This window comes from Pteropus medius, unplaced genomic scaffold (genome assembly GCF_902729225.1).
Source record: "Pteropus medius unplaced genomic scaffold, Ma_sr-lr_union100, whole genome shotgun sequence".
Classification (NCBI taxonomy): domain Eukaryota; kingdom Metazoa; phylum Chordata; class Mammalia; order Chiroptera; family Pteropodidae; genus Pteropus; species Pteropus medius.
Window position 1 is genome coordinate 10,995,031 of NW_024352784.1, and position 9,592 is coordinate 11,004,622.

At 38.9% G+C, this 9,592-nt stretch overlaps 1 pseudogene; it reads right to left on the reverse strand.

The window, feature by feature from the left end:
• Positions 1 to 3,669: 3,669 nt before the first annotated feature.
• Positions 3,670 to 3,788, reverse strand: LOC120590594 (uncharacterized; annotated as a pseudogene).
• Between the last annotated feature and the right edge of the window lie 5,804 nt (positions 3,789 to 9,592).

Sequence of the window (9,592 nt, forward strand, 5' to 3'; positions counted from 1 at the left end):
AACTGATCCAGCAAAGTATGATTGACAGCTGGCAAAACACTATAAATTCCTATTCAGAAAATAAACCCCTAACTAGACCTGGTGTGCTGCTACTTGAGAGTTGCTTTAGTAAACCCCAAAATGTATGGTTAAGGCCACATAATCCTCCAGAGACTTTATAAAACCATTAAGTCTTGTTCCTGTTTTTCTTTTTTCAAAACTATTTCCTTTGGGTTCCACCATAAATATGTCATGTATGGTATGAAAGAAATACAAAGCAACTATTAGAGAAATGGTATTATATGTTTTAATTTTGCAGTGAGTTTCTATAAAGAGATTTTAGTCAAGACTTAGCCATTTGAAGAGCTTAGTACTAATAGCCTGAAACTCTTTGCTAAGATCCTCCCCACTTTTCTCCATCAGCTCTCTCAACAGCTTCTTAGGTCTCCGAATTGCTTCCACAGTGTCCGCTCCCTGACATTCATGAGGGCTGCCTCTTTCCTGAGGGAAAGGAACCAGCTACCTTTCTCTTGCTCTGGTGAGATAGTTGCCATAAAATGTTGTACTTAACCTGTCATTTTCTATACCTCAAGAGATTTGGAAACAGGCCCCACTTAGTTGAAGGTACAATGTACCAGTACAGATACCTGTAGGACTTCACATTTTATCCTTCAGCATGTCTTATACCAGTTATACTACCATTTGGGTTTTTCAGATGGCTTGGCAAGATGAGCAGCAAATGTGAGGACCAACATCTGACAAATCCCATTTGGTGACAGCGACTACATAGTCTGCTTGATTAACTACTTAGACTTAGTCATCAGCCAATTGCACTGAATGCTGCTGCCCTTCAAGGAAAAGGAGCCCACAGAGCAACAGGAAGAGTTCAAACTGTGGATGCTCAGGAAGCCTAAATATGGCCCTACCTGGAGCTGACTGGAGGAACAAGGAGGCCTGGCAGTGATTCCTGGCAGAGGTCAAAGCAGCAGCACCCAAACTCTGTCCTCATTTATATCAGATGTTTTTGTCAATTTGCAGTTGATATGTGCAAACTAACTGTGAAGTGATTATTTTAACACCACATGCCTATTCTGCAAAGTAAAACTCATTATTTTGAAACACTGGATAGAAAAAATCAATTGGATTTCAAGAAATTTCAACATTATATGTGTAAATGAAAGAAAAGAAAGAGCTGTTAGGGTCTTTAAATACAATTTTTTTTAAATGGGAATAAAAAAAGATTTTAAAATTTGTATCACCAATTTATGCAAATAAAATATCTCACCAACGGGGACTATCAAGAAATTGAAGAGATCATCATTGATAATTGTAATTAAACACTGATAATTATCTATAGTCATTTCATTTCATTTTTTAAATTTTATATGAATATTTTATTGAGTGAGAAACAAACTGCTCTTGAACAGGGAGACTACAAATCCCAAAGCAGTATGAAAGTCAGAGGCACGATGTTACAGGAAGGCTTATAAAGTGAGAATGAGGAAGTTTTTTAACCTTCACAATGATTGGTTGTTATTACAATGGGAGTTCCCAAGTAACAGGGAGATTGGGTAAAAGTAATTATACCACTTTAGGAAGACAAGTTTTATTTACAGTTATCAGAGGCATTTACAAGAAATAACCTAAATTAAGTTTCACCTACATTCAGAAGATAAAAACTAGATTAAGTTTTGCTTATGTGGCTTAACTGGTTATATCTTCTTGGGTAATTTTTTTTTAATAAAATTTTTTATTTTAGGTTAATTGTAGATTTGCATATAATTGCAAGAAAATTGGTAGTCATTTCAAGTATATAATTGGAAATAAAAAAGCTATATTTATTGAAGTAACTTCAAAAATGATAAAAATTTAAGATTTTTAGTTGTATATCTTCTAAATTTATGTTTAATATACTTCTTGATAATTTCTATTTCATTTTTCTTATAATTAATATAATATAGAGAAAATGTCATTTATTCCACAAAGTCCATAAAGCCTAATCCCCTTCTAGTTTACTACAGTTATTTGCCCAACAAATAACATTGTTTTTTCTGTGTGCCATGATATCAAAAAGGTTGAGAAGTGCTTCCTAATCCATGAAGTAATGTATGCTCCATCTCTGTAATTGCTTTCATGGTCCTTAAGACCTTGCATGGTTATACCACATGCCTCTATCTGCTCAGGGTTCATTTCCCTACATTTGAAGCATATTTCACCTCTTCCTGAAGAGAACACAGCCTTTGGAATGTCTCCTCCTCCATTCTTTGGGACAACTCTTCCTAGACACTCTCTGAGCAGCAAGATCTCTGAGCCCTGGGCCCTGGGCAGCAAACTTCACAGCCATGGCCACCAAATTCCAAGTTGTAGTAACTGTTGAGGTGCATTACAGATACTTCCTCACTACTACTACTAATTACATGTTCTAGAAGGGGACATCAGAAGCCTGTCTTGGCCAGGCTGGGGAAGGGAGTGAGGCAGGAAATGATAGAAGCCACCTGCTTTTCCTATTGGTCCAAGGCATAGGGGTCCCTAAGCTCCTGGTCCCTGTAGAAGCAGGGTCCTGCTACTAGATCCTTAGATATTATGTACAGAAGATGTACATTTGAGAGCGAGTCATCAGCATGTAGAAGGTAGTCGGAGCCATGAGATTATAAAAAGTCACAAAAGGAAAACATATAAAGGAGAGCAAAAGAACCAGGACAGGGCCCTGGGGGAGAAACAGTTAAGCTGTGAGTTGAGTAAGAGGAGCCAGTGAAGGAGGCTGAATGGGAGCAGACAGATGTGTATAAGAGAGAGACGGTGGAAATGTGAGAGCCATGAGTAGTCCTGAAAATTAATGGTCCCAAAACTCGTATAAAAAGGAGTAAGACTCTTACGCTGGCCCTCTCCTTAGTCCCACAGATAAGGTGTGCCCTTTCCCTCCCCAGGAGTGCGAGCCCTGTGTTCCTTTCTCTGCCCCTTGACTTAAGTCCCAGAGTTCTTTTTTTGTCTCCCTCCTCATTACAGTGTCTCCCTCCCTTTCCAATGTGTCAGCACAAAGCCTTGGGGTCACCCTGCCTTGGTCACCTGAGGAGACAGTGAATCTCTACAATTTTCATAGCAGCCTCATCTCTCTACCTGTGCCTCCAGATGCTCATATTGGTTGCAGGTAGGAATCCTTATGTGGGCCTCTGATTCTCTGATATGTAAGAGGGAGGAAAAAGAAAAAGGAAAGGAAACTGGAAGGAAAAGTCTGACAAAAATACAAATGTTATGAGATCCTGGGAAAAGGAAAGAGGTTAACTTTATTCTGCTAAGTGCCAGGCAGTATATTAGTATATTAGGCATTCTTACTTGTCTCTCCTGATCCAGGCCTGCTGATGTGTGCTTGCAAGGGTTCGTGTGTGCATGTGTGTGTGTGTGTACACACCTGAGTACAAATGCGCATGCAGTGGGGCAAAGATGGAGAGAAAGTAAAGGCGCTCCACATGGTAATAAAGAAGCATTAGTTCCTAGAGTCTCAAGATAATGTAGAATAAGATTAGCAAAAATTAGTTTGTATGCCCCCATTTTTTCATCCCATGCTCATGGCTGACATTATTAATAATTCTTATTTTATTTATTTATTTTTTTTAAGCAAGGCAACCTTTGGTTGACCTCAAAGATTGCAAAGACCTTGTCAGTTTACAGTCCCTTATTTTTTCTTTTTTACGCCTACAGCACCTGGTCTTCCTAGGTGGTCTCCCATCCAAGTACTAACCAGGCCCGACTCTGCTTAGCTTCCAAAATCAGACGGGATCGGGCTTGTTCAGGGTGGCGTGTCCATAAACCTATTAATGATTCTTAAACATCTTTACCACTGCGCTGCTTCAGATACTTTCTCAACACAGTTATCCAACTATCCACTCCAGAGCCATCAGAGTTCCCCTCCTCCCTCCAAGACAAAGACAGAATCTGACTTGAAAGAGCTAGTATGTCTATTTCTCACCTCCTGCAGCCAGATTCCTCAGGTTCCTCCCCACAGGGTGAATTAAGTGAAGAGCCTAAGGCCCCAAATTTAAAGAGACACTTCCTCTCACGATCTTGCTGACTTTGCACTTACTTATACCCCCAAAATGAGTGCCTCCTCAAAATTTGTGCCCTAAGTCCTTTGCTTGCCTCACCTTAGCCAGTCCTAAATCTCCTACTTCAAACATCTCCAGCTTTCTTTTAGCTCTATGTGTATGTTCAGGTCAGAAAAGAGAGCCCCAAGATCCAGCAACTATACCCTTTCAGACCTTGTCCCCCAGGACTTTGTTAGGATAGAAATAGACAATCATGTGTGGAATCGAATCCTCTTCTGCCCAAATCCTACCCCCAGTCCTCACCGACTCCATCTCTGTTTCTTTTCAGGAGCATTCTGAGTTGAGGGACCCCATGAATCCTTGGTGGCCATGCTGGGTGTTGAAGCTGAGTTGCCCTGTTTCCTCTTGCCTGCTCAAAGTGTTAAAAATATGCAAATAAGCTGGTCCTGATCCCTGCCATCCGAGCTGGTACACCAATACAAAGATGGAAGAGACCAGCCTGAGGAAGCCATGGAGTATTTCGGGAGGACAGAGCTTGTGAGAAATGTCATGTATAATGGGCTTGCGGCTCTGAAAATCCTCAATGTACGACCCTCTGACAATGAGCAATATTGTGTGGGTTCCAACAAGGCTCCTTGTACAATGATAGTACAATTGAGCTGAAAGTGGTAGTAATGGCCCACATTTTTCCCCTTGACACTTTACAAGAGTGAATTTATTCTGGGATAGGATTCTTCCTCTGATCTAATTTTCCTAGGAAATATAAAGAAATCATAGGAGAAAAGGAGATGGCCATTACTTCTCCTACTCACTTCATTATTCATATATCACAGCTTGGGGCTAAATAAAAGATAATAAAGTGAATCATACCAGGAGTCAAGAAATAGGCAGAAGACATCATGTTGAACTGTGTTGGACTCCTCTCTAGCCCAGGAGTCTAGGTCCCTATCCTTTGTTGCCAAGACTTCTTCAGAGCCTCAGTTATTCTGTATGTTGGGGTCTAGTCAGCAGAAATAACTCTTCAGAAGCAGAGGAGGGATATGTGTGCAGGAAAATGGGCATAAGACCTGACTTCTCTCTCTTCCTCTTCCTAGTTCTTGGCTCAAATCCTCACTTCCATGTAGAGGCCACTAAGTACAAAAAAGTCCAATTACTGTGCAAGTCAGGGGGCTGGTTCCCCCAGCCAAAGGTCCAGTGGATAGACTCTGAGAAAGGAGAAATTCCAGCTGAGTCTGAGATCTATACCCGGGACAAAGGTGACTCGTTCCATGTAACAACATCACTATTACTCAGGGAAACTTCTCAGAAGAATCCGATATGTTCTGTCTGGAACCCAGTACTGAATCAGGAAAAGGAAGAACAATTGTCCATAGGAGGTCGATTTTCTCTCTCACCTCACTGTGTCCTCCCCAAAATGAGCTTTTATGCTCGCACTCCATAGCAGTGGCTACTCTAACCTGCCACCTTGGGAGATCTGTCTCCCTCATCAGATATGCTCGATTATGCTCTCTTTCATCGTACCCACACCAGTATTCCTGCCGGGACCCAACTTCTCTCTTCTTTTTCTACCTTCTCTTGTCCTTTCCTGACCAAATTTTCCAGTCTTCACCTACTTAACCTCTGCATGGTATGGAATTGGACCTCCTTGTCTTAGTCCATCCGAGCTGATATAACAAAATACCACAGACTAGATGGCTTAAAAACAATAGAAATTTATTTCTCACAATTTCTGGAGGCTAAAAGACCAAGATCATGGTGCCAGCATAGTCAGATTCGCATGAAAGGCCTCTTTTAGACTGCAGATTACAAACGTCTCCCTCTGTCTTCACATGGTGGAAAGGACCAAGGTGCTCTGGGGTGGGGGTGTGGGAGGATGTTTTTTTTAATAAGGACAGTAATCCCATTCATAGTACCTTGCTGTTTTTATAACATTAGTACAAAAATAAACGCAGCTATATATTATATTGTGCATTTATATTTAATGTCAATGTCACTAAGTATACAGTAAGTTTCATGAATATGGGAGGCATGATTTTTTTTCACCATTCTAAACCCACTGCATAATATAGTACAGGGAACAAAGAAAGCATTCAATAAACATTTGTCGATAAAAAGAGTTTGATAAAGAGAAAAATAAGAGTTTTGGGTGGCTTGTCCACGTAGACACTAAAGTTACTAAGAATAATAACAGAGCTTGGCCTGGAGAGTGGAATAGAAGACAGGGCCTTGTGCCATCAATGAATGGGGAGAGTGACCATGTGATCAGACAGAGAGAGATAAAAGGTAGTGCTGTGAAATGTATGCAACAAAGTTCAAAAGAGAGTATTTTTATATGATCAAGTTTTAAGTTGTGATATAGGCTACTCACCCCCATTCATCCTCTAATTTGAATCAACCTCCCACTCTTCTCAATTCCCCAACCTCAAACTTTTCCTCTGGTCCCCCTAGAAATTTATTCCATCGAAAACAACTACCATGACATCTATCATCTCTTCTCTCACATTTCATCTACCTTCTTGCTTTAATTAAAACCTAAATTTTCCCTTAGGATCCAACTTTCCTGGCGTTACATTTAATTCCCAGAGCCAATTCCAGCCCTTTCTGCTTTTCCAACCATGTAAATACTTTGTTTTTTTAAGGTTGTGTCACAAACCAGTCACTTCTTTTCATTTACTTAAGACTGAGTTATAGTCTGCCTCTTCACTCTAATACCCACCATCATCTTAGATTACTTCAAGCCCAAGGAAACAGTTCATCTAACACACTAGCACCTCAGTTCTATGAATGGCATATTTCCACTATTATACATTTATCCATGTACTTATCCAACAAGTATTTATTGGGTGACTTTGTGGACCAGCACAATGCTTAACACTGAGAATGCCATAATGGCTAAGCCATACTCTCTATACTATTGGGACTTACACACTAGTAGGTGGAGAAGGCTGTGAAAAAGAAAAAAACCTTTGAAGGCTAGACCATGTCTGCCTTGTTCACCACAGTATCACTAAAACCTGTCATTGTATGTGACACCTAAGAGGAATTCAATACATATTCTTTGAATGAATTAAATTCATAGTTATAATACAATGCATGGAATAAGCACACGATGCTATGAAAACATGAAGGAGAGATAGATTATGGAAAGGGGAAGAGAAGAAATCAAAGTGCAATTTTCAAAATGTTAAAAACATAATTTTTATAAAGATACATAGAAATCAAGTGTCATAATTTTAATTAACTCATAAGTGAAAGAAAGAGTAGGATAACAAACCCGGTTCAAAATCAGTGAAAAAATGGAATCCTAAAATAAGACTGCTAAGTTAACGTCCTACAGGGCAATAGAACTGTAATAAAGTTTTATTTCCCTAAGTCAGATGATCCTTAGATAAATTTATTACATGTTTTAGTATGACGTTAAAAAGACGCGGCACTTTTTTGGCCTTATTTTTATGTTTTAGACACTTTTCTCAACAAAGGCTTCTGTGAGATAATATTGCACCTGATAACTGAAGAGGGAATAGAAGTTTTCCAGTAAGAATGGTAAAGGGAAAGGCAACAAATGTTCCAGGAATAGGGAAAGTGCAGAGACCCACTTCTCTTCCATAGCCCACTGCCATTGTCAGACCTGGCGTTTGATCCAAAAGTGAAAATGTTTCAGTTCTGAAACCTTAAACCCCAATATCCCACTTTTTGACCACAACTTTCAATTCTTCCGACTTTTATACTTTATCTCCTTTGACATAGACTTTTCAGCCTCAGAGAGACCTCTGGCTCCTTGATTCTTTCATGTTATCCTAGGCCTCCAGCCTCAGCCCCATCTTACATCCATGGGTGGACTCCCTGACCTACTTTTTAAAATCAATATTCTCCATTCTGTTACATTCTATAACACTGGTATTCTTCCATTGAAGAAATGAATTTATTTGCTTAAATTTATTTTCTGAGCAAGTAAGCTGAGTAAGATCATATTTGAATGGAGACTTGAACTTAATAATCAACCATAATTTGAAAAGGATATGGAGATAAAGCGGGGATCCACATGTATTACTGTTAGAGAGAATATGATTGGGGATTCACTGAGCAAGAAGTGAATGTGGAACAACTCTCTTCACTGAAATGGACTGGGGGGCATCTGTATTTCAGTTACTGATTCCTTCAGTCCACCACTCTTCCAAGGCCTTATGGCTTTGGCAGCACTTCTGATGATGGCTTCCATAATCATTGGATTTTTATGCATAAACAGGCATAAAAACTGGCATAAAAACATTTTTCTTTTCAATATATAAACATCCCCTCTTATAGGTATCTGTGCTTCTCCTCTCTGCTTAGAAATAAGATCAAAATCAGCAAAGGCTCTGCTCAAAGGAAGTCATACATATGAGACTATAGTCCCTCAACCATAAAATATGAAAAATAATACTTTCTTTACAGAACTTCTATATGGATTAAAAGAAACAATTTACATAAAGCATCCTTGCCTTGCACCAATACATAGGCATTCAATGAATGGCTGTTATTATTATTAATAATGTTGTGGGAGGAAGAGGAGGAAGATAGAAAAGTATGGAAATGTAATAGAAAGACAAAATATTCAGGATGGGAGAAAAAGGAACCTTCACACGCTGTTGGTGAAATTGTAAACTAATGCAGCCAGTATGGAAAACAATATGGAGATTTCTCAAAAAATTAAAAATAGAACTATCATATGATCCAGTCTGGCCACTGCAAAAATCCTGGCCACCATCCCAATAAAAATGACCACTATCCCAGTAAAAATGGTTTTTGCCTTCCTTCCACCTTCCAAACCTAACATGAATGTATCTCATTAGGAGATCCTAAATTACATTCAGGGTCCTAGCAACAAGCAAGTCTTGGAAATGAAGTCTTTATCTTTCTAACATCTGCTATACAGGCAGAGGTTGAGGGCATAGAAGTAGAAATAGATGCTAAATACCAAGAGACAAAATATAGTACATTCTGCTCCTTCACATGCACAATATTGACATACAAGTTTCTGAATATTTAAAATTCCAATCAATAAAATAGCAAAATATAATATAATTATATTGGCCTCATATAATATAATTATCCCTCATAATAAATGAAAATACACTTATCCTTTGCTCCAAAGGTGTGAAAGCCCAAAGCCCCATAGATCACAGTATCCATCTATTGGCCCTGTTCTTTTCTCTTTTAGCTCAATCACAATTCCATCTTGACATCTTACAACCTAATAAACCAAATTATAAAGTTAAGCATGACAAGCGCACCTTTATAAAAGAATAATGAAAAGGAGGGTAAAATAAAGGGAATTGGTTAATAGTACAAATATAAATATAACAAGCAAAAAAAAATATGTATAACTACTATATAATCACAAGTTGTAGCTGGAATTTATAATGACTTTCTTCCATTACCAATCCCATGGTCCCTTTGCCTTCAGCCAGCACCTCACCTAGTTATGACGTTTTATTTGGTAAGGTAACCTTAATCTTTATTTCTGAAAGGTCTGAGCCATTATGGTTATCTTGTATTGGCTTCCTAGGGTATTCCATTAACCTTTGCCA